The 26,230-nt window shown below is 56.7% G+C and overlaps 1 long non-coding RNA gene and 1 pseudogene across 2 annotated transcripts in view; both read right to left on the reverse strand.

Moving 5' to 3' along the window:
• Positions 1–3,962: 3,962 nt before the first annotated feature.
• LOC144929749 (uncharacterized) lies at positions 3,963–7,150 on the reverse strand. Its single transcript, XR_013634949.1, has 3 exons — positions 7,087–7,150; positions 6,403–6,440; positions 3,963–6,131 (listed from the first exon to the last, which is right to left on the reverse strand). It is a non-coding gene; the product is annotated as an uncharacterized LOC144929749 (long non-coding RNA).
• Positions 7,151–9,115: 1,965 nt separating this feature from the next.
• The window catches only part of LOC140902279 (immunoglobulin superfamily member 1-like), a 63,042-nt pseudogene continuing 45,927 nt past the window's right edge, over positions 9,116–26,230 (reverse strand). The window contains exons 8-10 of the transcript XR_013634935.1: positions 12,869–13,159; positions 10,987–11,277; positions 9,116–9,296 (exon numbers count right to left, since the gene is read on the reverse strand). The product of XR_013634935.1 is annotated as an immunoglobulin superfamily member 1-like (transcript). The remainder of the gene's footprint in view (positions 9,297–10,986; positions 11,278–12,868; positions 13,160–26,230) is intronic.

A 26,230-nucleotide genomic window follows, 5' to 3' on the forward strand; every position in this document is an offset into this window, starting at 1 on the left:
CACACACACACACACACTCCCATACCCCTCTCTCACACGGGGGGTGACTGACTGACCTGAACCTCCCTGCCCAGAGCTCTCCGCCCTCCATGTCTGGCTGGGCCTCCGGGGACGGGCCCGCCTCTCCTGGTAGCTGGCACCATGTCTTGCAACACGTGGCGGGGGGGGGGGGGCAGAGAGACATAGAGTCACATGCCTCCCCTCCCCAGATTTCTGCCAGGGTTCACACCAGAATGTAGCCAGCAGCAGCCTTTCGGCATTGTGCGGGAGGGAAGGGATGGGACCAGATCCCAAAGCAACTCAGATCCCCCCCGCCCCATAGACACACTCCCTGGTCTCAGATCCCCTCCCCCATGGGCACACACCCCGGTCTCAGATCCCCCGACCTCTCTCTCCAGGTCCTGGGCTGGTTTCCCAGTAACCCTGAATGGGGAACACCTGATGGGAGGGTTGGCTCCCGTCTCCACCCAGTACACAGTCAGGTTAGTGAGCCCAGGGACGGGCTGACCTGGCCCCTGTCTTTGCAGAGCTCATCTCTCCCTCTCTCCCCCATGGACGGAAGCAGCTTGTCCCTGCCCGCACAGTGTGGAAAGGCAGCTAACGCCAAACTGCTGCTGGCCACCCACATAACCCAGCCACCTCCTGTCCCCCAGCTACAGCGCGGGCAGGAAGGGGTTAAGCCCGAAGGCTGCATTGTGCACCAGGGCCCAGGGAACCTGACTGCAGGGGCCTCAGTGACCCCGGCCAGATAGGGGGCTCAGCAGGGGAGGGTGACTAGGGGACACGGAGCAGCCCCGCGCTCTCTGGGGGCAGGACCCAGGATAAGGGGGTGGGAGGCAAAGAGGGTGCTAAGCCCCTGCCCAGGGGGGCTGCTGTGGGTACGAATAGGCTGGAAATCACTTCCCCCCACCTCCCCATCCTGAACACTAAAGTTTTCCCTGCACCACGGATACTGACGTCCGGACTCTCCGCTCTGTCCCGACACCCCGCTCTGCCCGGCCAGCCAGCAGCCTGGAAAGGAGACAGCTCATTAGGGACCAGATCCCAGAGCAACTCAGATTCCCCCCGCCCCATGGGCACACACCCTGGTCTCAGATCCCCCCAGTGGACACACGCCCTGGCTCTCTCGATACTCACCAAGGAAGAAGTTCATGAGAGCAGATGCCATGACGGGGGCAGTGAGGGGCCCTTCAGTGCTGCCTGCAACACCCCGGTGCCCAGCTCCACCCAGCCCCAAACAAGGTGCTCAGCTGATGGCTCCAGCTACAGGAAGCCGAGGTGTCTCATCTCTTCCTGCGTCCATCACACCTTCTCTCTAATCTGCAGGCAAAATCTAAGGCAGTCAAAGTAAGCAGGGGCCTTTGCAAAACCCAGGAAACCCAGGGACTGGCAGCCTGGCCAAGCGTCATGCAGCTCCCAGCTTGTCTGTGTCTCTGTGGGGAGGGGGGACAGGTCACCCGCAACGCACCCTGCAGCCTTGGGGAAGGTGCCTCAGGCTGAGAGCCGGGCGACCACGGGGTCTGGTCTTCAATCTGCCACTGACCACGATTGCCATGAAAATTCCATCCCCTTTTCATTCTGGGTTCAAGCCCGGCTGGTGACCCATGTCGGTAATGTTAATACAGGATCGTGCAATTGAAGGCTGGCTTTGTAATGGACCTGCATGAGGGAGCACAGTTAAGGTTGTTCAGAAAACCGTAACTGTGGCATTTCCTGGTGCTGGAGCATTTGACTCTGCAGCCTTCCCGCTCAGCCTGCCAAGCTGCCCATCTGCGACACAAGCCGTGGCACCGTGTGAGGAGCGGGCGTGATGGGGGACGCCTGGGTTTCCTGCCCCTTGGGCCACAGCTGAGCGGTGATGATGGCTTTACACCGTAACGCCTGGTTCGAAGGGGCTTTTCTCAGCGTGTGAATTAAATCAACAAGGTTCAAAAAAAAATCAGAGAAAGAGAAATTCGATCCTGGGCCCCCAACGGGTCACTAGCCGGGAGAGATCCAGGGACCTTCTAATGCCCCCACAGAGACCCTGCCCCCGAGCTGGAGGAGACCCTAGTCAGTGGTTATGTGGCCAGGCCCCAAGAGAGAGACGTGACACAGGCTTTGTTTATACAGTGTTACAGAATCACAGGTCGTGTTCACTCTTCCGCCGTTCAGTCCCTGGGGAGAACCCCCTTCAGTGCGACAGCCCTTCTCCGGGGTCCACTCTCTCTCGGGGGTTAGGCCCCTCCACCTCCTGGAGCCGCACCTCTCCGAGCCTTAGCACGCCGCAGGGAGTCCACTCTCTCTGACCTCCCCGGTCCATTCTATTCTCTCCAGATAAACAGGGTCACCTGGGCCCCCTCTGGCCCCCTGGCTGGAACCGGTCACTGGGGTCCTCTCTTCACAGCCCATTGTCATGCTCCGCCCTGGAGCATGAGGGTGGAGGGGCCTGGCCAAGGTCCTTCTAAGGGACAGTGGCTGCAGATACTGTTCTTAGCCCAGTGGCGTGGGACAGAGACAGGAGGGATGGGAGGTGGGGAGGGGTTGTGGCTTCCGGCCCCTGTGACAGGGGGAGGGAGGGATCCATTTACATGCTGAGTTGTTAAAGGAACAGTCGATAAAGCTGCGAAAGGGGAAGTCTGCCCAGAGCCGGCTCTCGCTTGCTGTCTCTGCTAGAGCCAGTGAAACTCTGCGTGACCCAGATGCCCCGCAACAGGGCTGGATTTAGGGGCACGCGACCGCCAGGGATGCTGGGCTTGCGGGGCACCAGGCTCAGGGTGCTGGTTTTGTTGTTAGCGACAAAAGGGAAAATCGAATGTTTGGAGTAAAATGTTTCAGAAGAAACGTTCCCGAGGGAGGTTTTTTTATCGCTCGTGGTCCCTGCTCAAGCGTCTATCGAAGAAAGGTTCGGATCAATGAAGCACCACGAAAAGACCTGGGGGGTTCGTACGACTTTAGTAAGCATCCGGCGGATGGGAAAACACTGCTGAGCCATCGTACGGACCTTCCCCAGGCGCTGACGCAGGGGGACTGCTCGGACGTCAGTGGTAAGGACAGGTTTCAGAGTAACAGCCGTGTCAGTCTGTATTCGCAAAAAGAAAAGGAGGACTTGTGGCACCTTAGAGACTAACCAATTTATTAGAGCATAAGCTTTCGTGAGCTACAGCTCACTTCATCGGATGCATGCCGTGGAAACTGCAGCAGACTTTATATATACACAGAGAATATGAAACAATACCTCCTCCCTATTACCAGCAGGACAGTGGGGTGGGAGGAGGTATTGTTTCATATTCTCTGTGTATATATAAAGTCTGCTGCAGTTTCCACGATATGCATCTGATGAAGTGAGCTGTAGCTCATGAAAGCTCATGCTCTAATAAATTGGTTAGTCTCTAAGGTGCCACAAGTCCTCCTGTTCTTAGTGGTAAGGACCTCTCTGTTGAATCGGACAACATCCGTCCCGTTTGGCCACACGGGACGCGCCCTCCACTCCAAGTTCTCCATCACACGCGTGGTGAAGAGCTGCAGGACACGGTTCCTAACGTGTGGGCGGCTCCGAGGGTTCTGCTCAAGCAGCTGCTCGCAGTCGTGTGCGGTGAGCGGAGCTTTTCCAAAGCTCAGGCTCATTAAAACAGGTCTGTGATCGCCGATGGCCAATGAGAGACGGACATCGCTGGCTATTTTATCGCTTGAAAATGCCAGTGGCCAGTCCTTGGCTCCCGCTCGGATGCTGTACTTCAGTTCGGGCGGGCGAAGGTGAGAAAAGCGACTCTTCGAACTAAAGGATGAGCGGGGACGTTCTCAGGCTGTCACCTGGTGTAACACTATTTAGTACGGGTTGGGGCACAGGTCAAGTCCTTGACATTCGTACATTTCAGTTATTCTTAAAATTAAAACGTTTCTATACGTGTAGAAGAAATGAATTTTTGGGGGGTATTTTTCTTATCTGCGGCATGAAGAAATACAGATTTACAGATCCTAGTGTGCAAATTTATTGTCTTATACGACAGGGCTAAATCATGAATGCAAATCCTGCATCAAAGTCATGAAATGGGCTACAAATGCAAGAAAAATTAAAGTATTGAAAAGTTTAACAAATGGAGGGCGGCCCCTGGGGCACCATTACATCCTGCTCAGCATCTACCCAGGAATCTATCCCAGTTCTGGGAGGGGAGTGGGGTTCAGGGGTTAGAGCAGGGCCCTCCCTCCCTGCGCCCGTTTCGGAGTAATCCCACCTCACTCAGGTGTTACACACGAGGACTGGGGAGCTTTGGGGTGCCTGTGGGGGGTGGTGGTTTGTGGTTCTCTGTTTATTACAAATCTGGAGAGTAACAGGATGCAAAATATAGGAGAGCCTCAGAGTTACAAACACCTGGGGAAGGGAGGTTGTTCGTAACTGAAATGTTCCTAACTCTGAATAAAACATTATGGTTCTCTGAAAGGTTTACAACTAACCATTGACCTCACACAGCTTCGAAACTTGACTATGCCGAAGAAAAATGCTGCTTTTAACTATCTTCATTTAAACGAAACAAGCACAAAAACCATTTCCTTCCCTTGTCAAAGCTGTTTTTAAACTTTCCCTTTGGTTTTTTAGTACTTTGTTGAACACAGAATGGTTCTCTATTGGCTTTCTTTTTTTTTTTTTTTTGAACTCTTCTAGGGTCTCACTTCCTGGCTCTGGGCCACACTGAGTGGGTCTCAGCGGGAGCACCCGCTGCTGATGCCTTTCCCATGCACAGGGCAACTCGCACCCTGGCAGAAATCGGGGGAGACATGTGACCCCCGCGCACTCCCACACACACGTCACCTGTCCCAGACCTGCATAACAATGTGATCCCACCACTCAGCGCTTGTTTCCAGAGCCCCAAAGAGACGCTCCGCCGTGTGCAGCCGCCCCGTGATGCCAGAAGGAAGCTGGTGCTGTTTCTTTCCCTGGCACCCAGCCTCTCGGGCAGCTCTGATCCCTGTTCAGACTGGGAGCTCGTGACATACTGCCTGACCAGCCGCGCTGCGTTCACAGCAGTGGAGAGCCGGGCGGGATCCATCCTTTCGCACAGGGGTGGCTGGCGCCCTGGGAACAGGGGCCGTTGGAAAATGCCACGAAACACAGTCGGAACAGCGTGGGATGCTGGGAGAGAAAATAAGGCACCACGGGACCTTGAGCCACCCCCACGACGCGCTGCGATCCACCCCGCCTGCCCACAAGTCCTAGCTGCAGAAGGTGCCGAGGAGCACGGTGGGACAGCTACCCACAATGCACTGCTCTCGCTGTGGACGGTGGCACACCAAAGGCGGACGCGCTCTGCCGGCAGAGGAAGCGCAGTGGGAACGTGCAATAGCGATGTCATCGTGGCGCCTTTTGCCGACAACTCTCTGTAGTGTAGACACGGCCCAACGCCAGAGGAGCGAAGTTCTGGAGCAGCCTCCCAAGGGACCTCCCTGGCTTCAAGACTGAGCTTGAGACGTTTCTGGAGGGGACGGGATGAGGAGACATCCCACAACGGCAGGGAGCCGATCCGCGACTGCTAGCAGCAAATCTCTCCAGCGGCCGGAGACGGGACACCCGCTGGGGAGGGCTCTGAGTGACGACAGAGGATCCGTTCCCAGGTGTCTGGCTGGAGGGTCTTGCCCACATGCTCAGGGTCTAACCGGTCGCTGTATCTGGGGTCAGGAGCTAATTTCCCCCCCGGGTCAGACTGGCAGAGACCCTGGGGGGGTTCACCTTCGTCTGTGGCCTGGGGCGCGGGGCACTGGCAGGTTTCAACTAGTGTCAGTGGTGGATTCTCTGGAACTCGAAGTCTGTAGCCCTCGATCTGAGGACGTCAGTGACTCAGCCGGAGGCGAGGGGCCTGCTACAGGAGTGGGCGAGGGAGGCTCTGTGGCCTGCGATGTGCAGCAGCTCACACCAGATGATCACGATGGACCCTTCTGGCCTTAAAATCAGTGAGTCTGTTGCCCCCTGTGGGCCGGCGCCCCATGGCTGTGGGGGGCTCTCACTGCGGGGCCCCCCAGCTCACGTTAATCACGGCGTACATGCTGGGCTGGGTGGGCTCAGGGGCAGGGGGCGGGCCCCCCGGCTTGGCATGCAGCGCCTGGCAGTCCAGCTCGGCGTAGGTGAGACCATCGGTGCCGGGGTCGGGCTCCTGGGGCTGGGAGGGGAGAGAGTCACTGGAGTGTGCGTGTGTGCACCAACCCCCCCCCACACACACACAGTCACACAGAGCAGGGCTTGTCCCCTCCCACAGGGGGTGACAGGGACACACACACACACACACACTTGCAATCCCAGCTGCGATCCCATGAGCCCCTCCCAGCAACCCAACCCCCACCCCAAAATACTGAGTGTGCCAGACAAGGTGAGTAGGGCCCATGTGGGTCAAGGTTGGGGTCAGGCCCCATGGGGGAACAGGGGACACTTACCAGGGTCTGTGTCTCTTTCCCTTCGTCGACGGAGGAGTCTGCAGAACAGAGACACCCGCTGAGCGGCACCCCCGGCCGGCCCAGAGCAGAGCCCCATACCTAGCTCCGACCCCCTATGTCCAGCCAGGGGGCTCAGAGACCGGCACAGCCGCCCCTCCCCCACCCCACAGCATGGGCCATGGTCATTAGCCCCGTGTTACAGAGAGGAAAACTGAGGCACAGAGATGGCAGCAGAGTCTAGGGGGTTATGGCAGGGCAGGGTGGCTGGGAGTCAGGACTCCTGGGTTCTCACCCCAGCCCTGGGAGGAGAGTGGGGTCTAGCAGTTAGAGCAGGGGGCTGGGAGCCAGGAGTGGATGGGGATTCCCCACAGGTCACTGGCTGGGAAGGTCCGATGGAGAAGTGAAGGGGGGACACACAAAGCCTCAGGCCTGGTGGGGTAGAATGGGGGGCTCACAGAGGTAGTCCCTGAACTAGAGGGGGAGGGGAGGGTGACCCCCAGGGAGTTGGTGGGGAGACAGGCAAGAAGCTCAGCTGACAACAGCTATCTCTGGGACCCTCTCCTTAGTCCCACGCAGCAGCAGCTGTAAATCAGGCCCTGCCCTGTATTGGTGGAGCCCCCACAAGCCCTGCCCCTCCCCAGGGGTCCTGCCCCTCCCTGGTACCCCCTTTGGTGTGTTACTCACAGATGGGGTCTTGCTGAGCCGGGGCCTTCAACATCCCCAACGGGATGGTGCTAAAAGATAGAAAATCTACCTGTAAATGTCATATCCCCCCACCCACAGGGAGATTCCCCAACACACCCAGAGAGCTCCCCCATCCTGCCTCGCACTGAACCCTGGGGGCGACACTTTGGAGGGGGGGGCATGCAGGGTCACATGACACACACCCCCAGGTGGCTCTGTGACATGGTGCAGCCAGGCCCCCTCCCTGCAGAGCAGCTGAGCTGGGGAGCTGTGCTGGACAGGGAGGGGCAGAGGCAGGTGCAGAGGAACAGCTGGGAGCTGCACGGGGGGGGGGGGTCACTGCTTTCGGGGGGGGGTGTGACTCCAGCTGTTCTGGGGTTGTGCCCCTCCACTGTCAGCAGGCCCAAGTAATCTCTGAGGGGTCCTGGCTCCCAATCCCGTCCCCCCACAGAGCCAGGGAGAGAACCCAGGAGTCCTGTGACCGAGGCAGGTTGATCAGGAGCGGGAGGGGCCGGGGTTCCTACCTCCTCGGTCTCGGTGCGGCTCCTTTTCCTGCAGAGGGACACAAACCAGAATCCCCCATGAGCCGATCCCCTGATCCCAGCACCGGCCACTCACCCCCCACAGGGCAGCAGGGATGAGGGTGCCAGGGAGGGGTCCCCTCTGCTGCTGGGGCTGAGCCTGGATCCCTGCTGGGGTGGGATGAACCAGCAGGGGGCAGCACAACACCATAATATGCGCCAGCGGGAGGGGCAGATTAACTCGGGGGGGGGGCTTTTCCTGTCCCCAATCCTCCCTCGTTAGTGACTCGTTATAACAAAATTGATCCATAGGTCAGCTCCCCAGGTACCTGAGAGGCACAGCGTCAGTGGCTCGTTATACAGGGACCCCTCGCCTGGTGCTGAGATGCAGCTACCTCTGGGGTGGGACAGCTGTGTGTGTCCAGGGATTACTCACGCAGCGCCCCCTGCTGATCCACGACCCCTGCTCCTGGGCTTTCCCGGCACAGTCCCCCATCCAAGCCGTGACCCCATCCCGCCCTGCTTAGTGGCAGTGTGAGGATGTGACAGTGTATACATTTTGGGATGTATAAGTAGGGGCATAGCGAGCAGATCAAGGGACGTGATCGTTCCCCTCTATTCGACATTGGTGAGGCCTCATCTGGAGTACTGTGTCCAGTTTTGGGCCCCACACTTCAAGAAGGATGTGGATAAATTGGAGAGAGTCCAGCGAAGGGCAACAAAAATGATGAGGGGACTGGAACACATGAGTTATGAGGAGAGGCTGAGGGAGCTGGGATTGTTTAGCCTGCAGAAGAGAAGAATGAGGGGGGATTTGATAGCTGCTTTCAACTACCTGAAAGGGGGTTCCAAAGAGGATGGCTCTAGACTGTTCTCAATGGTAGCAGATGACAGAACGAGGAGTAATGGTCTCAAGTTGCAGTGGGGGAGGTTTAGATTGGATATTAGGAAAAACTTTTTCACTAAGAGGGTGGTGAAACACTGGAATGCGTTACCAAGGGAGGTGGTAGAATCTCCTTCCTTAGAGGTTTTTAAGGTCAGGCTTGACAAAGCCCTGGCTGGGATGATTTAACTGGGAATTGGTCCTGCTTCGAGCAGGGGGTTGGACTAGATGACCTTCAGGGGTCCCTTCCAACCCTGATATTCTATGATTCTGTTGACCTGGGAATGTGCCCTGGGGATGGGAGACCTGAGAGCCTGTAACTGAGCCAGGAGGGGGAGGGGGAGGTGACACCTCTGCCCAGGAATGTGGACGGAGGCTGCAGGACAGAGCCTGCTGGGTGGGTTTAGTTTCAGTTTGGGGCTGGGTGGAGGAACGCAGGGAACTCCAGGGCTGGGGTCTAAGCTCCCTGCTCCCCCAGAAGGACTTGACTGAGGGGTCCTGGTTGTACCCGCAAGCTCTGTTTTGGACTGTGTTCCTGTTGTCCAATAAACCTTCTGTTTTACTGGCTGGCTGAGAGTCTCAGTGGATCCCAGGAAGAGGGGTGCAGGGCCTGGACTCCCCCACACTCCGTGACAGGCAGGTTTAACCCTTCCCTCGCTGGGCAGAGCACTCACTGTCTCGGGTTTTTCTGAAGCAGAGGAAGGCCACGAGGAGGAGGAGGAGGAGGAGGAGGACAGCGGCTGCTGCGCTCATCCCAGCGATGATGGGGCTGGTCAGACCTGAAGGTGCCGGCGATTTGGATCCACCTGGGAAACAGCAGCGGGCCGTGAGTGCCGGGAGCGGCTGATCTATTCCCCCCCATGCCCCCTCCTACCCCAGGTGGCACCCAAGGGGCTGGGACACCGCAGGGCAGAGGGAGCCAAAAATTCTATGGGGAGGATGTCAGGGGCCCCAGAGCATCAAGTGGGGTCAGAGCAAGCAAGGTTTGGGGGATTTGTAGCGCTAGGGAGCGCTGGGCTGCAGAGGGCAGGGAGCTTAGTACGGGGCGCTCTCCCCATCAGTCAGGGTTGGCCCCGTTACCCCAGCATGGTGCTAGCAGGCCCTGTCTGATCCAGCCTGGCCATCATTTCTAAGGCATTTCACCCCTTTCCTCATGGCCACACCGACTCAGGCCAACAGGCCCATCTAGCCCGGTATCCCGCCTCCCATGCTGGCTGCTCCTGGCTGCTTCGCAGGGAGCTCCAGGGCACCCCTCTCCATGGCCACTGATGGGCCCAGCTGCCCCCAGAGGAAGCCTCTGGCTGCCTCGTTAGTGGTAGGTTCGTGTTTGAGCAGGAGGCTTCGCTCCCCTCCCAAAACCATTGGTGGGGGGGAGTCACTGCCCCCGTGAACAGCCTCCGTCTATTGTGACTCAATAGATTCCCATCGCCAGCCCGGTACCTGACCCCGCCCTGCCTGCGTGGGTGGGAGCTGCTCCAGGCTGGGTCAGGTGGGTTCCCCCTGCGGGAATAGAACCAGCGTCTGTCAGGGAGGGGCTGAAACACCGACTCAGAGATCTCCCTGTACCCTCTGCAACCAGTGGTGGATCAGCCACTGGGCCTATGGGGCCAGTGCCCAGAGGCCGCAGCCAAGTGGGGGGCCCCAGAGCCCTGGCCGCCGGGCGAGCAGGACGGGAGAAGCCCCAGCAGCCCGACCCTGCTCCTCTCAGAAGCACAGGGTGGTGGTGGCAGGGGAAGCCTTAGCACCGAGACCTCCGTTGCAGCCCTGGGACGGGAGGAGCTCTCGCTACCCGCCACTGCCTCGGGGCTGGGGGACTCTCACTCCCCGCTGCGCCCCTGGGCCGGGGTGAGGGGACAGAGCTTCTCCAGTCTTGGGGCTGCAGTTGGGGTCGGGGGGTTAGAAAGTAGCAAATGGGTTGTGGGGCTGCAGTAGGGGGACGGAATGGGGCGGGACCGTGCGTGGAATAGGGGCGGGGCCCTGGGGAAGGGAGAGAAAGGGGTGGGGCTGTGGGCGGGGCCACAGGCCGAGGAGGCGGGACAGGAGAGGGATGCAGGTGGAAGGGGTGCAGAGGGATGCCCCTTGCTCTGGCCCAGGGCCCCAGGAAATGTTAATTCACCTCTGCGCGTGACTCAGCATCGATCGTTACCGTCAGTCCCGGGGAGGGGGGTTTGTTGCTGGGGACGGTGCCGGCTGGGCAGCCCCTGGGCCCTGACTCCTCTGTGTGTCCCCAGTTCGGGGGCAGCTGGGGGAGCATCCCCTGGGAAAGGCCCCTGCTGTGCAGCTGCCCCTGGGGACAGGGATCCCCCCTCCCTTGGCACCAAATCTCCAGGAGCTGCTGCTCCCCCCTGGCTGGGGAACCCCCCTGTGACACTGTCCCCGCTCCCTGTCCAGGCGAGTCCTAGGGCTCTGGGCAGAGCCTGGCTCTGAGCATCCCATCTGGGTGCCGACCTTCTGAGGGTCCGGCTGGGAGCGGGGACGTGGAGCCGGGCCCCTCACCTGCTACCACCAGCTGCACGGGGTGGCTGGGCTGCGAGGAGACGAAGGGCTCTGACCGGGGCCGGTAGCTGCAGCCGTAGCTCCCTCCGTGCTGCCGGCCCACGGTGGGGATGCGGAACTTGGCCCCGTCCCCAGCAGGGTCCATGTGTCGCGGCGGGTTCAGGTCTCCAGCCTTGTGCAGGAAGAACCTCACGTCCCGGCTCTGCCCCCGACACCGGATGGTGACGTCTGCCCCTGGGGCGGTGACCCCAGTGGGGCTCAGAGAGATGGAGGGTCTGGGCAGGCTGGGATCTGCACACAGGAGACAGGCTGTGAGAGCCAGACCCGGGCACCCACCCAGCCCCGGCCTCCAGCTGCAGAAGAGAAGAGTGAGGGGGGATTTGATAGCAGCCTTCAACTCCCTGAAGGGGGCTCCAAAGAGGATGGAGCTGGGCTGTTCTCAGTGGGGGCAGATGACAGAACAAGGAGCGATGGTCTCAGGTTGCAGTGGGGGAGGTTTAGGTTGGATATTAGGAAACACTATTTCACTAGGAGGGTGGTGAGGCACTGGAAGGGGTTCCCTAGGGAGGTGGTGGAATCTCCTTCCTTAGAGGTTTCTAAGGCCCGGCTTGACAACACCTCGGCTGGGATGATTTAGTTGGTCCTGCTTTGAGCAGGGGGTTGGACTAGAACCTCCTGAGGCCTCTTCCAACCCTGATCTTCTATGATTCCCCAGCCGGCCCCAGCGCGGGCAGATCCAGGGGCCCCCTGGCAGAGATTCTTTCCCAGATCCCAGAGTCCCCCTGACCCAGAATCCCGGCCCTGCGAGCTGGGCTCCCAGCCCCACAGACATGGGGCCTCGGCAGCCGAGTTGTTGGGGTCCTCATATGCTGTGTGTGATCCCTGCCTCGTTCACTGTGTCTGCGCCACCCCACCCCCACTCCCCCACAGCACAGAGCGACTCACGGGCTGGTCTCTGGCGCCTGGCACCACAGGGCCTGAGCCCCACACAGGAAGGGAGTCAGCCCCCTGGGAGGCAGGGAGGTGTCATTATCTCCATTCTACATGGCGAAACTGAGGCACAGACAGATTCACTTTCCTTAGTGCGCTCCCAGGGGCAGAGACCGTCTCTTCACTCTGTGTTTATGCAGCACCTGGCACAAAGGGGCCCTGATCATAGCCTGGTTAGAGTGGGGGAGGGGATGGCTGGGGGCCAGGACTCTTGGGTTCTGTGCACAGTCCCACCCCTGACTTGTAGGGGACTGTGTAAGTCTCTACTATCCACTGAGGTTTATAACCTTCAGCTCTGCCCATCACCCCCTAACTGAGGTGTTGCCTGCGAAAGGTCCCCCCTGCTCTGCAGCTCCCCCTGGGGGCAGGGGTCCCCCCTTCCTCAGCCCCAAATCTCCAGCAGCTGCTTCTCCCCTGTGGCTGGGGAACCCCCCAGTGACTCGGTCCCGGTGGGTGTCCCCTCTGCTGGGACAAGGGTCTGGCTGGGCCTAAGGCTCGGAGCGGAGACACTGAGCCGGGCCCCGCACCTGCTTCCACCGACTCCATGGGGTCGCTGGGCTCCGACCGGGTGTCGGGATCCGAGTCGGGGGGATAATAGCATGTGTAGCTGCCTCCGTCTGCCCAGCTCACTTTGGGGATGGGAAAGTTGATCCCAGCCGAGTCCCTCATGGGGCGTGAGACAGACCCTGTCCCCAGCAGGGAGCATCAGCGATGGGGTAGAGACAGGGTCAGGGTCTCCCTTGGGATCCAGGGCCAAGATATCCTCCCTCCCCTCAACCTTCACTGGTTGGGCTGGACGTCCCATCTGCTGGGCACCAGGTTTTGCTGAGACCCCCTGGGGGCCTGGCCGGGTGTGGGGCTGGGAGCCGAGGTGCCGGGCTGAGCCCCTCACCTGCTACAATGATCTGCACGGGGTCGCTGGGCACCGAGTAGGCAGTTGGTCCTGTTCTGTGGCTATAACGACAGGTGTAGCTGCCCCCGTGTTCCCGTCTGGCGCTGGGGATGGGAAATTCAGCCCCATAACTAGCAGAGTCTGTGTACGTCAGATGGTTCCCGTCTCCATCCTTGTAGAGGAGGAACCTCATGCCCAGGCGCTGATGCCAACACCAGATGGTGACGTTTCCCCCCATGGGGATCACCCCACCGGGGCTGATGGAGATGGAGGGTTTGGGGTAGGACCCCTCTGGATTTACAAACAAACAGGAAGTAAGTGGGGGTGACACAAACCGCGTCCGTCTGGTGCAATCCTCTGCCCGTCTGTCGCTCCAGCCTTTCACCCCAGCCCTGCCTGTCCCTGCGATGCAGGCCTGGCCCCGGGAGGGGAGAGACACAGCAGGGGGAAAGGAGATTTCCAGTCTCTGATTCCTTTAGTTCTCCACGGTTAATTCAGCCCAGCCCCCGCTGTAGTCAGGGGTCACTCCGGATTGAGCCCGGGGCGCTGAGATCAGAATCCGGCCCTTCCTTCACTGCAGTCAGGAGGTGAATTGGGATCTACCCTGCGAGGTGTGACGGGGTAGGGAGTAGAGAATATTAACCTGGTAATGTTGCGTGGGAGTTTTACTAGTTGACTGTCTGCATTGATACTAGATGATGGTGGGATATCAGGGTGTGACTTCACTGCGGGATGATACTTGACGGCCAGCTCCCAACCTGAGCCCAGGAGCGGGTTGGGGCCAGGTGACACCTTCTGCCCAGGAAACTGGACCAAGGCTGGAGGAGGGGTCGGGGTGTGTGGCTGTGGGAGGCGGCTGGAGGGAGTTTCAGTTTGGAGCCGGCTGAGGGGGGAGGCCCAGAACCTGGGTCTGGGCTCCCCACCCCCGAAGAAGGACCCCACTGAGGGGTCCTGTTTTGTGTATATACAAGCTCTGTTTTAGACCTTAGACCGTGTTCCTGTCGTGTAATAAGCCTTCTGTTTTACTGGCTGGCTGACAGTCACAGTGAACCGCAGGAAGTGCGGGGTGCAGGGCTCTGACTCCCCCACACTCCGCGACATGGGGTTCCTGGTCTAAATATGGGTCATTTGAGGAAGCTGCTCCAGAACAGGCACCCCAAGAAAACTTGTTAACAAAATCCCCCAGTTGTTCCAACAGGTTCCCATCCCTGTGATGAGTAGGGCGAGGTCTCAGTCCCCACCTCTGGAGAACACATGTCTGACAGGATCATCCCTTTGGGGGACTGGTGCCCCTCACCCTCACCCACATCCCTCGTCCCTAATGTGGAAATTCCCCCAGCTTCCCCATTCCCCACAGATACTCACGTCCCAACGCCCCGCTCCGCCCAGCCAGCCAGCAGCCTGGAGAGGAGACAGCTTGTTAGAAACCAGATCCCAGAGCAACTGGACCCTGGTCTCAGATCTGCCCCTCCGCCCCCCATGGGCACACTCCCTGGTCTCAGATCCCCACCGTGGCCACACGCCCTGGCTGTGGCCGATACTCACCAAGGAGGACGGTGAGAGCAGACACCATGATGGGGAAGTGGGGGGCCCCTCAGCGCTGCCACCAACGCCCCAGTGCCCAGCTCCACCCAGCCTGAGGCCCGAGTGCGAGCGGAATGAGGAACAGCACCAGGGGCTGCAGCCCCAGGAACCCCGTGATGTGTTCAGCCCCTTTCTTCCCCATCAGATTGTTTCTCTGAACTCTCCTCCTCAAATCTACCACGGTCAGAGCAAAGCCAGCTCCCTGCCACGCCCAGCAAACCACATCCCCTCCTGCAGCTGCCTGGCCCCACCCCGCCATGATCTCCCAGCCCCACATGGGAGCTGCCCAGTCCGGGGACCAGCTGGGAGCGGGGCAATCTCAGGAGGCAACAAAAGGTGCCCATGTTGCCCTGACCTTTTCCAACAGGCCCATCTAGCCTCCCTGGAGAAGCAGCTCAGAGCAGAGGAAGGCTTCCCCCATACACACACAGTGCCCCCCACGGAGTGGCCCTCTCCCATGAAGCAGGGCAGAGATTCCTTCCTGACCCACCCTGGAGCATGAGAGTGGAGGGGCCTGGCCAAACTCCTTCTCAGATCGTGTCGCTGCAGAATCTAGTCTTCGCCCAGTGACGTGGCACAGAGATGGGACGGGTGGCTGGGAGGGGTTGTGGTTTCCGGTCCCCGTGAGTGGGGGAGGAAGGAATAAATGTAGATCCTGAGTTGTTAAAGGAACAGCCGATAAATCCGTGAAAGGGGAAGTCTGCCCAGAGCCGGCGCTCGCGTCCTGTTTCTGGTACTGCCAGTGAAACTCTGAATCATAGAATATCAGGTTGGAAGGGCCCTCAGGAGGTCATCTCGTCCAACCCCCTGCTCAAAGCAGGACTGATCCCCAACTAAATCATCTCAGCCAGGGCTTTGTCAAGCCTGACCTTAAAAACTTCCAAGGAAGGAGATTCCACCACCTCCCTAGATAACGCATTCCAGTGCTTCACCACCCTCCTAGTGAAAAAGTTTTTCCTAATATCCAACCTAAACATCCTCCACTGCAACTTGAGACCATTGCTCCTTGTTCTGTCATCAGCTACCACTGAGAACAGTCTAGATCCATCCTCTTTGGAACCCCCTTTCAGGTAGTTGAAAGCAGCTATCAAATCCCCCCTCATTCTTCTCTTCCGCAGACTAAACAATCCCAGTTCCCTCAGCCTCTCCTCATAAGTCATGTGTTCCAGTCCCCTCATCATTTTTGTTGCCCTCCGCTGGACTCTTTCCAATTTTTCCACATCCTTCTTGTAGTGTGGGGCCCAAAACTCAACACAGTCCTCCAGATGAGGCCTCACCAATGTCAAATAGAGGGGAACGATCACGTCCCTCTATCTGCTGGCAATGCCCCTACATATACATCCCAAAATGCCATTGGTCTTCTTGGCAACAAGGGCACACTGTTGACTCATATCCAGCTTCTCGTCCACTGTAACCCCTAGGTCTTTTCTGCAGAACTGCTGCCTAGCCATTCGGTCCCTAGTCTGTAGCGGTGCATGGGATTCTTCCATCCTAAGTGCAGGACTCTGCACTTGTCCTTGTTGAACCTCATCAGATTTCTTTTGGCCCAATCCTCTAATTTGTCTAGGTCCCTCTGTATCCTATCCCTGCCCTTCAGTGTATCTACCTCTCCTCCAAGTTTAGTGTCATCCGCAAACTTGCTGAGAGTGCAATCCACACCATCCTCCAGATCATTTATGAAGATATTGAACAAAACCGGCCCCAGGACCGACCCTTGGAGCACTCCACTTGATACCGGCTGCCAACTAGACTTGGAGCCAATGATCACTACCCGTTGAGCCTGACAATCTAGCCAGCTTTCTATCCACCTTATAGTCCATTCATCCAACCCATATTTCTTTAACTTGCTGGCAAGAATACTGTGGGAAACCATGTCAAAAGCTTTGCTAAAGTCAAGGAACAACACGTCCACTGCTTTCCCCTCATCCACAGAGCCAGTTATCTCGTCACAGAAGGCAATTAGATTAGTCAGGCACAACTTGCCCTTGGTGAATCCATGCTGACTGTTCCTGATCACTTTCCTCTCCTCTAAGTGCTTCAGAATTGATTCCTTGAGGACCTGCTCCATGATTTTTCCGGGGACTGAGGTGAGGCTGACTGGCCTGTAGTTCCCAGGATCCTCCTCCTTCCCTTTTTGAAAGATTGGCACTACATTAGCCTTTTTCCAGGCGTCCGGGACTCCCCCGATCGCCATGAGTTTTCAAAGATAATGGCCAATGGCTCTGAATCACATCTGCCAACTCCTTCAGCACTCTCGGATGCAACTCGTCTGGTCCCATGGACTTGTGCTCGTCCAGCTTTTCTAAATAGTCCCGAACCGCTTCTTTCTCCACAGAGGGCTGGTCACCTCCTCCCCATGCTGTGCTGCCCAGGGCAACAGTCTGGGAGCTGACCTTGTTTGTGAAGACAGAGGCAAAAAAAGCATTGAGTACATTAGCTTTTTCCACATCCTCTGTCACTAGGTTGCCTCCCTCATTCGTTAAGGGGCCCACACGTTCCTTGACTTTCTTCTTGTTGCTAACATACCTGAAGAAACCCTTCTTGTTACTCTTAACATCTCTTGCTAGCTGCAACTCCAGGTGTGATTTGGCCTTCCTCATTTCACTCCTGCATGCCTGAGGAATTTTTTTATAAACCTGATGCAGCTACCCTGTTATACACCACAGTTCGGGGAGGGGAATGGGGTCTAGTGATTGGGCGGGACGGGCTGGGAGCCAGGACTCCTGGGTTCTCTCCCTGGCTCTGGTTGGGGGGGTGGGATCTGGTACTTAGAGAAAAAGGACACAGATTTGAGCCAGCCCCCTAGAGGTGAAAGGCCCCATGTCCCTTCCCCAGCCCATCCCTGGGTCAGCGGGTCTGCACAGCTCAGGGCCTAGGGCAGAGCTCATAGCGGGTCGACAGCTGAGCAGAGTTTCCCTCTCCCCCCTCAGGATGCTGCGAAAGGGACACAGGGGATGGGAGAGAGCTGACCAGCCCCCCAGAAAGGGGAGGGGGCAAGATCACGGGGACAGAGCTCAAGAGAAACTGGCCCCCCCCGGCAGATGCCCCAGCTCTGGCTCCCCAGCTCATTTGCCCTTCACCCCCCCCCCGACATTCAGGCATTGGGCCCCTCAGCCCCCCTATTCTGCCCCCTGGCCTGCGTCCCCTCCCCCATTCTGTCTCCCCCAGCCTGTAGTTCCCTCACGTCCACCCCATCATGGCCCTCGCCTTCCTAGTTCTGCCCTGTCCCCTATCCCCTCATCCCCCGTTGTGCCCCTCATGCCCCATGTCCTGTCCCCTGTTCTGCCCCCCACCCCCCTGACCTCCCCGTTGTAGGGAAGGGACACCTGGCTGCCCTCAGTTAACATGGCCGCCCCCTCGCCCCCTGCAGCCCTCACAGGGCAGCCATGCTGGCCCCTGGCTAAGATGGCCAACGCCTCAACCTGGGGGCAGGAACAATCCTGCCCCCCCCCGTGATGGGTTGGATCACAGGAAACCCCCGTGGGACTGCCAACTGATTTGCTGAGACGTCTTCTGCCCCTGCTTTCCCTGCCAATTTGGGACTCCACAACCCTGCCTAGTTTGAGCCAGACACGCTATCCTGTTGCAAATCAAGACCCAGGTCTGAACAACGTCCCACAAAAGCTGCAGGCTTAACTGAAAACAGATTAAGAAGTGTTCCTGTCTCCAACACCCAGATGCCCCGTTCCCAATGGGGTCCAAACCCCAAATAAATCCGTTTTACCCTAGATAAAGCTTATACAGGGTAAACTCATAAACTGTTCGCCCTCTATAACACAGAGAGACATGCACAGCTGTTTCCACCCCCCCAGGCTCGGTATTAATACATACTCTGGGTTAATAAGTAAAAAGTGATTTTATTAAATACAAAAAGTAGGATTTAAGTGGTTCCAAGTAATAACAGACAGAACAAAGTTCTAGGCAGTTCTTAAGTATCTAGGGGGTGGGATAAGGGTGTAGGATCGTTTCAGAGCCCTAGAGGGCAGGTGTGGGCAGGGGTCTGGACACAGAGAATGGCCGACACCCTGTTTCTTGGCAACTGATGGCCTGGGCCCTTCCCCCCTGCAAGGTGAGAGCTAAAGGGTTGGAGAACAAAGGAATCAGGTGCCCTCCTGGCCAGGGAAAGGGACAAAGCCCAGAGGAGGAGGGGCTGGAGGGAGTTTCAGTTTGGGGCTGGCTGGGACATGAAGTGAAGGGCAGACAGGGTTGTCTGGCTCACTGCCCCCCAAAATGGACCCAGCTGAGGGGTCTGGTTCTCTGCACCTACAAGATCTGTGTTAGACCATGTTCCTGTCGTCTAATAAACCTCTGTTTTACTGGCTGGCTGAGAGTCACGTCTGACTGCGAAGTTGGGGGGCAGGACCCTCTGGCTTCCCCAGGACCCCGCCTGGGCGGACTCGCTGTGGGAAGCGCACGGAGGGGCAGAGGATGCTGAATGCTCCGAGGTCAGACCCAGGAAGGTGGAGCCGGGGGAGCTGTGTGTCCTGCAGACAGGCTGCTCACAGGAAGGCGACTGCCCCAGAGTCCTGACTGGCTTCATGGGGAGCAGTTCCAGAGTATCGCCCGGGGACTCCGTGACAGTAGCATAAAACATATTCCAGTTATGTCAAATATACATTCATAAGCATATTTCCATAATGAATTATGGGGTGTGTCATGGACTCCCAGGTCATGTCCACTCTCAGCCCCGTACGGTCCCTGGTGAAAACCCCCTTCAGTGTGACAACCCTTCTCGGGGGTCCACTCTCTCTTGGGGGTTACGCCCCTCCGCCTCCTGGAACCGCACCTCTCTGAGCCTTAGCACACCTGTCTCCTGCCATGGGACCCCTCAGGGAGTCCACTTGCTCTGGACCCCCGGGATCCCCACTCCCAGAGGGAATAATGCCCCCCGTTCCCTAGCCCGGAGCGACTCTCAGCCAGCGTAACACAGGAGGGTTTATTGAGCATCTGAACCCAGCACAGGAAACTCTCTGGGCCTCAGGCCTGGCCTCCCCCAGCACAGCACATCCCAGTCTCCCCTGCATCCAGGTAGGCTCTGCCTGCTCCCTCCCTCCAGCCCCGAGCCCCCCTGCTTCCCAGCTGGGCATCTGATCTCACCGGCCCCAAGCCCCCCTCTGCCCATTGTCTTCTCTCCAGGTAAACAGGGTCACCTGGGCCCCCTCTCCCCTCTTCTGTCCTCTGGCTGGAACCGGCTGGTCAGGTCACCAGGGTCCTCTCTTCACAGCCCATTGTCCTTTCACTGGCCGGACCAGCTGTGACTCCTGAGCTGGGCCTCCCGGTCACCAGGTCACCAGTCGCTGGGGTCTCCATTCTCCAGGGCATTGGCCGGGGTCCCAAGTTCCGTTGCACGTCCTCTGTACCAATAAACTCCCTCTCCCATCACCTCGTGAAACCAGTAACACTCAGGGAAACTGAATCCCACCTACTCTGCATGCAAACCATTGGAAAAACCAAGGAAAAGCCAAGAAACGCCCCCACTTTCTCACAGTGGGGAGCAGGGGTTGCCCCTATTGGTAAGGGGACGTCATGGGCCCCAGAGAGGGAGGTTATTGCCCTAGATCTCCTCCTAGATCGTGCCCCTTCCCTGAGATCCCCACACAGCTTCCAGGCAGTGACCTGCAGGGCAGGAGTCATCGGGGGAGCTGGGGGTCTACCAGTGGTGGAGGGGCAGTGAGGTTGTCTCTCCATCCCCCCATCTCAATGAGCCCCTCCCCGAGGTGTCTGGGCCCCACTCACCTGGATTCACTGCCCCCGTCCCCCCAACCAGCCCCAGCCCCTGGGCACCACGAGCCTGTTTCTAGAGCTGGTTTGATGGTACCTGGCCCCGTGCTGCCCGGGCCGGTGGGAGTCGGCGCCGCTCCAGGCTGGGTCGGGTTGGTTCCCCCTGTGGGAATAAAACGAGCACCTGTCAGGGGCCGGAGGAGGGACTGAAACAGCGACTCAGTGATCTCCCCCTCTCCCCACCTCGATTCAGCAGGCAGGACAGGTGGGGTGGGTGCCACACACCTGACTGCAGCATCTGATGGAAAGCCAGGAGAGTGAGCTAGGAGGGGACGAAAGACACAGCGGGGTGGCAAACAACCCAACCAGGGAAGGGAAAAGGATCTTGTCACAGAGTGTACAGAGTGTGGGGGAGTCCGGGGCCTGCACCCCTCTTCCTGGGATTCACTATGACTCTCAGGCAGCCAGTAAAATGGAAGGTTTATTGGACAATAGGAACCCAGTCTAAACCAGAGCTTGTGGGTACACCCAGGACCCCCTCAGTCCAGTCCTTCTGGGGGAGCAGGGAGCTCAGACCCCAGCCCTGGGGTTCCCTGTGTTCCTCCACCCAGCCCAAACCTGAAACTAACCCCCCCTCTCCCCCCACAGCAGGCTCGCTCCTCCAGCCTCTGTTCACATTCCTGGGCAGAGGTGTTACCTCCCCCTTCCCGACCTGGCTCAGGTTACAGGCTCTCAGGTCTCCCATTGAAACTCCCCTGCCACATTCCCAGGTCAACACTCCCCCCTCCCTGCTGTGTCACGTCCTCACATCTCTCCCCCCTTGGAGACTGAACTGAGCGGGATCACTGTGACCAGTGACCTTGGGAAGTTCAGGCCCCCCTCTCCGGGACAGCGCATCCGCTATCATGTTGGCACTTCCCTTCACATGGACCACGTCGTAATCCTGCAGGAGCAGGCTCCACCTCAGGAGCTTGGCGTTAGCTCCTTTCATCTGGTGCAGCCAGGTCAGGGGAGAGTGGTCGCCGCCCAAAGAGATAGGGCTCTAGTTTCTTGAGGGCCCACACCATGGCCAGGCACTCCTTCTCAATGGCCGCGTAGTGTTGCTCCCGGGGTAGCAACTTCTTGCTCCCGGGGTAGCAACTTCTTGCTCCCGGGGTAGCAACTTCTTGCTCCCGGGGTAGCAACTTCTTGCTCCCGGGGTAGCAACTTCTTGCTCCCGGGGTAGCAACTTCTTGCTCAGGTACACGATGGGGTTTCTCTCCCCCTTTTCATCCTCCTGCATTAACACCGCCCCCAGACACGTGTCTGAGGCATTGGTGAACACCATAAAGGGCTTGTCAAAGTCTGGGTTTGCCAGAACTGAGCCTCTGACCAGAGCCTCCTTCAGTGCCCGGAAAGCCTCCTGGCACTGCTCGGTCTAGACCACCTTGTCTGGCTTCCCCTTCTTGCATAGCTCAGTGATGGGGGTGGCTATGGCACTAAAGTGGGGCACAAATCTTCGGTAGTATCCTGCCAACTCAATAAAGGCTTGGACCTGCTTTTTGGTGTGGGGAGCGGGTCAGGCTCTGATCACCTCCACCTTTGCTGGTTCCGGCTTTAGGCGGCCACTCCCCACCCGATGGCCCAGGTAAGATACTTCCGCCATCCCCACCTTGCACTTCTCCACTTTTACAGTCAGACCAGCCCCCTGGAGTCGGTCTAGCACTTGTCTAACCTGGGACACATGGTCCTCCCAGGTCTGGCTAAAGACACAGATGTCATCAATATACGCCACGGCAAAACTCTCCATCCCCCTCAGGAGCTGGTCCACCAGGCGCTGGAAGGTGGCCGGCGCTCCCTTGAGGCCAAAAGGCAGGGTCAGGAACTCATAGAGCCTCAGAGGGGTGATAAAGGCCGATTTCAGCCAGGCATCTGCATCCAGCGGCACTTGCCAGTAGCCCTTTGTAAGGTCCATGGTGGTAAGGTACCGAGCTCCTCCCAGCTTGTCTAGGAGCTCGTCAGGCCTGGGCATGGGGTAGGCATCAGATACAGTGATGGCATTGAGCTTCCGACAGCCCACACAGAACCGAATTGACCCATCCTTTCTGGGGATCAGCGCCACCAGCAAGGCCCAAGGGCTGGATCACCCCCAAAGCCAGCATATCCCTGACCTCTCTTTCCAGGTCCTGAGCAGTTTTCCTCGGAAGGGGGAGCATCTTATCGGTGGGTGCGACCCTGTCTGCACCCGGTGGACAGTCAGATTAGTGCGTCCAGGCTGGTTGGAAAACAGCTGTCGGTAGGGATGCAGCACCCCCCTGACCTCAGCTTGCTGGGCAGGGGTTAGCTGATCCGAGAGGAGAATTGTTTCCAGGGGGGAACCAGATCTGGTCCCAGGCAATAGATCTACTAAAGGGTCATCTCCCTGCTCCTCCCAATGTCCACACACGGCCAACACCACATTCCCCCTGGCATAATATGGCTTCATCATATTCACATGGTAAACCCGGCGATGGTGCGCCCGGACAGATGTGGGGACCTGCATGAAAAACCTCCTAAGCTTATCTTTACCAGCTTAGGTCAAAACTTCCCCAAGGTACAAAATATTACACCTGTTATCCTTGGACTGGCCGCTACCACCACCAAACTAATACTGGTTACTGGGGAAGAGCTGTTTGGACACGTCCTTCCCCCCAAAATACTTCCCAAAACCTTGCACCCCACTTCATGGACAAGGTTTGTAAAAAGCCTCACCAATTTGCATAGGTGACCACAGACCCAAACCCTTGGATCTGAGAACAATGAAAAAGCATTCAGTGTTTTACAAGAAGACTTTTAATAAAAAATAGAAGTAAATAGAAATAAAGAAATCCCCCCTGTAAAATCAGGATGGTAGATATCTTACAGGGTAATTAGATTCAAAAACATAGAGAACCCCTCTAGGCAAAACCTTAAGTTACAAAAAAGATACACAGACAGAAATAGTTATTCTATTCAGCACAATTCTTTTCTCAGCCATTTAAAGAAATCATAATCTAACACATACCTAGCTAGATTACTTACTAAAAGTTCTAAAAAGAAAAGGAGTACTTGTGGCACCTTAGAGACTAACCAATTTATTAGAGCATAAGCTTTTGTGAGCTACAGCTCACTTCCTCAGATGCATATCGTGGAAACTGCAGCAGGCTTTATATATACACAGAGAATATGAAACTATCTATTCCCACCCCACTGTCCTGCTGGTAATAGCTTATCTAAAGTGATCATCAGGTGGGCCATTTCCAGCACAAATCCAGGTTCTCTCACCCTCCACCCCCCCACACAAATTCACTCTCCTGCTGGTGATAGCCCATCCAAAGTGACAACTCTTTACACAATGTGCATGACAATCAAGTTGGGCTATTTCCTGCACAAATCCAGGTTCTCACATCCCCCCCCACCCCCATACACACACAAACTCACTCTCCTGCTGGTAATAGCTCATCCAAACTGACCACTCTTCAAGTTAAAATCCAAGTTAAACCAGAACATCTGGGGGGGGGGAGGGGGGGAGGAAAAAACAAGAGGAAACAGGCTACCTTGCATAATGACTTAGCCACTCCAAGTCTCTATTTAAGCCTAAATTAATAGTATCCAATTTGCAAATGAATTCCAATTCAGCAGTTTCTCGCTGGAGTCTGGATTTGAAGTTTTTTTGTTTTAAGATAGCGACCTTCATGTCTGTGATCCCGTGACCAGAGCTCCATTCCTGGCAGAAACCAGCATTCAGACAGACACAGACCCTTTGTTTCTCTCCCTCCTCCCAGCTTTTTAAAGTATCTTGTCTCCTCATTGGTCATTTTGGTCAGGTGCCAGCGAGGTTACCTTTAGCTTCTTAACCCTTTACAGGTGAGAGGAGCTTTCCCCTGGCCAGGAGGGATTTCAAAGGGGTTTACCCTTCCCTTTATATTTATGACACGCCCCCCAAATCTCAGCTAGGGTGAAACACTGGCTGGGATTTCTTCCTGGAGCTCTAGGAAAACAGAGTTAATAAGACACATGCATCTCTAAATATACTACCAAGTACATAAAGACTAACAATATTTTCCACATCTCAAGGACGATTTTAACCAGTTGATTCTGGGAAACTTTCACGGGAGAGTGCATCAGCCACTTTGTTAGAAGCTCCTGAGATGTGTTGGATGTCGAAATCAAAATCTTGGAGAACTAAACTCCACCGAAGAAGTTTTTTGTTAGTTTCTTTGACGGTGTGAAGCCACTTTAGTGCAGCATGGTCGGTTTGCAGGAGGAAACGCCGTCCCCAAACATATGGGCGTAGCTTTTCCAGAGCGTAGACAATGGCATAACATTCTTTTTCAGTGACTGACCAGTTGCTTTCCCTCTCAGACAGTTTTTTGCTGAGAAACACTACAGGGTGGAATTCTTGATCAGGTCCTTTCTGCATTAAAACTGCTCCCACACCACGCTCGGATGCATCTGTGGTTACTAGGAACGGTTTGTCAAAGTCTGGGGCCCTTAGTACAGGGTCAGACATGAGTGTCGCTTTAAGCTTGTTAAAGGCCTTCTGACACTTTCCGGTCCACTGAACAGCATTTGGCTGTTTCTTTTTGGTTAGGTCTGTCAGTGGGGCAGTGATTTGGCTGTAGTGCGGTACAAATCGTCTGTAATAACCGGCCAAGCCTAAGAAGGATTGAACCTGTTTCTTTGACTTTGGGACAGGCCACTTTTGGATAGCATCCACTTTGGCCTGTAGGGGGCTGATAGTTCCTTGACCCACCTGGTGTCCAAGGTAAGTCACTCTGTTTAGGCCTATTTGACACTTCTTAGCCTTAACAGTTAGTCCTGCCTCCCTTATGCGCTCAAGGACTTTTTGTAGATGTTCCAGGTGGTCTGCCCAGGAATCCGAAAATATGGCCACATCGTCAAGGTAGGCGACTGCATATTCTCCTAATCCCGCTAGGAGACCATCTACAAGTCTTTGGAAAGTGGCGGGTGCATTTCGCAGCCCGAAAGGGAGTACATTAAATTCATACAGCCCGAGATGTGTGATGAAGGCTGACCTTTCCTTGGCAGATTCATCTAGCGGTACCTGCCAGTACCCCTTGGTTAAGTCCAAGGTAGAGATGAACTGGGCCCGTCCCAGTTTCTCTAATAGTTCATCTGTGCGTGGCATTGGATAGTTGTCTGGGCAAGATACAGCATTTAGCTTACGGTAGTCCACACAAAAACGTATTTCCCCATCTGGTTTGGGAACTAGAACCACTGGAGATGCCCATGCACTTTCAGAGGGGTGGATTACACCCATCTGTAACATATCCTGGATCTCCCGTTCTATAGCAGATTTAGCTTGAGGAGACACCCAGTAAGGGTGGACCCTAATTGGGTGAGCATTACCTGTGTCAATGGAGTGGTATGCCCGTTCAGTCAGTCCTGGGGTGGCTGAGAACGTTGGGGCGTAGCTAGTGCACAGCTCCTGGATCTGCTGTCGCTGCATACGCCCAAGGGTCATGGAGAGGTTCACCTCTTCCACACCACCAGCACATTTCCCTTCGTAGTAGACACCTTCAGGCCACTCAGCGTCGTCTCCTCCCTGGGCTGTAAACTGACAAACCTTTAATTCTCTGGAATAAAAGGGCTTTAGAGAATTAATATGGTACACCTTAGGCTTTCGGTTGGAGGTGGGGAATGCTATGAGATAATTAACAGCTCCCAGGCGCTCCTGGACCATGAATGGCCCTTCCCACGATGCTTCCATTTTATGGGCCTGGAGCGCCTTTAAGACCATGACCTGGTCTCCTACTTTGAAGGAACGCTCTCTGGCATGTTTATCATACCAGGCTTTTTGCTCTTTTTGAGCATCCTGTAAGTTTTCTCTAGCAAGGGCTAAAGAGGTTCGGAGGGTGTTTTGTAGGTTGGTTACAAAGTCCTGAATGTTAGTTCCTGGAGAAGGTGTAAATCCCTCCCATTGCTGCTTCACCAACTGCAATGGCCCCTTAACCTCACAGCCATATACAAGTTCAAATGGGGAAAACCCTAAACTGGGATGTGGTACAGCTCTGTAGGCAAAGAGCAACTGCTGCA

Source organism: Lepidochelys kempii, chromosome 23, assembly GCF_965140285.1.
Source record: "Lepidochelys kempii isolate rLepKem1 chromosome 23, rLepKem1.hap1, whole genome shotgun sequence".
Classification (NCBI taxonomy): Eukaryota; Metazoa; Chordata; order Testudines; family Cheloniidae; genus Lepidochelys; species Lepidochelys kempii.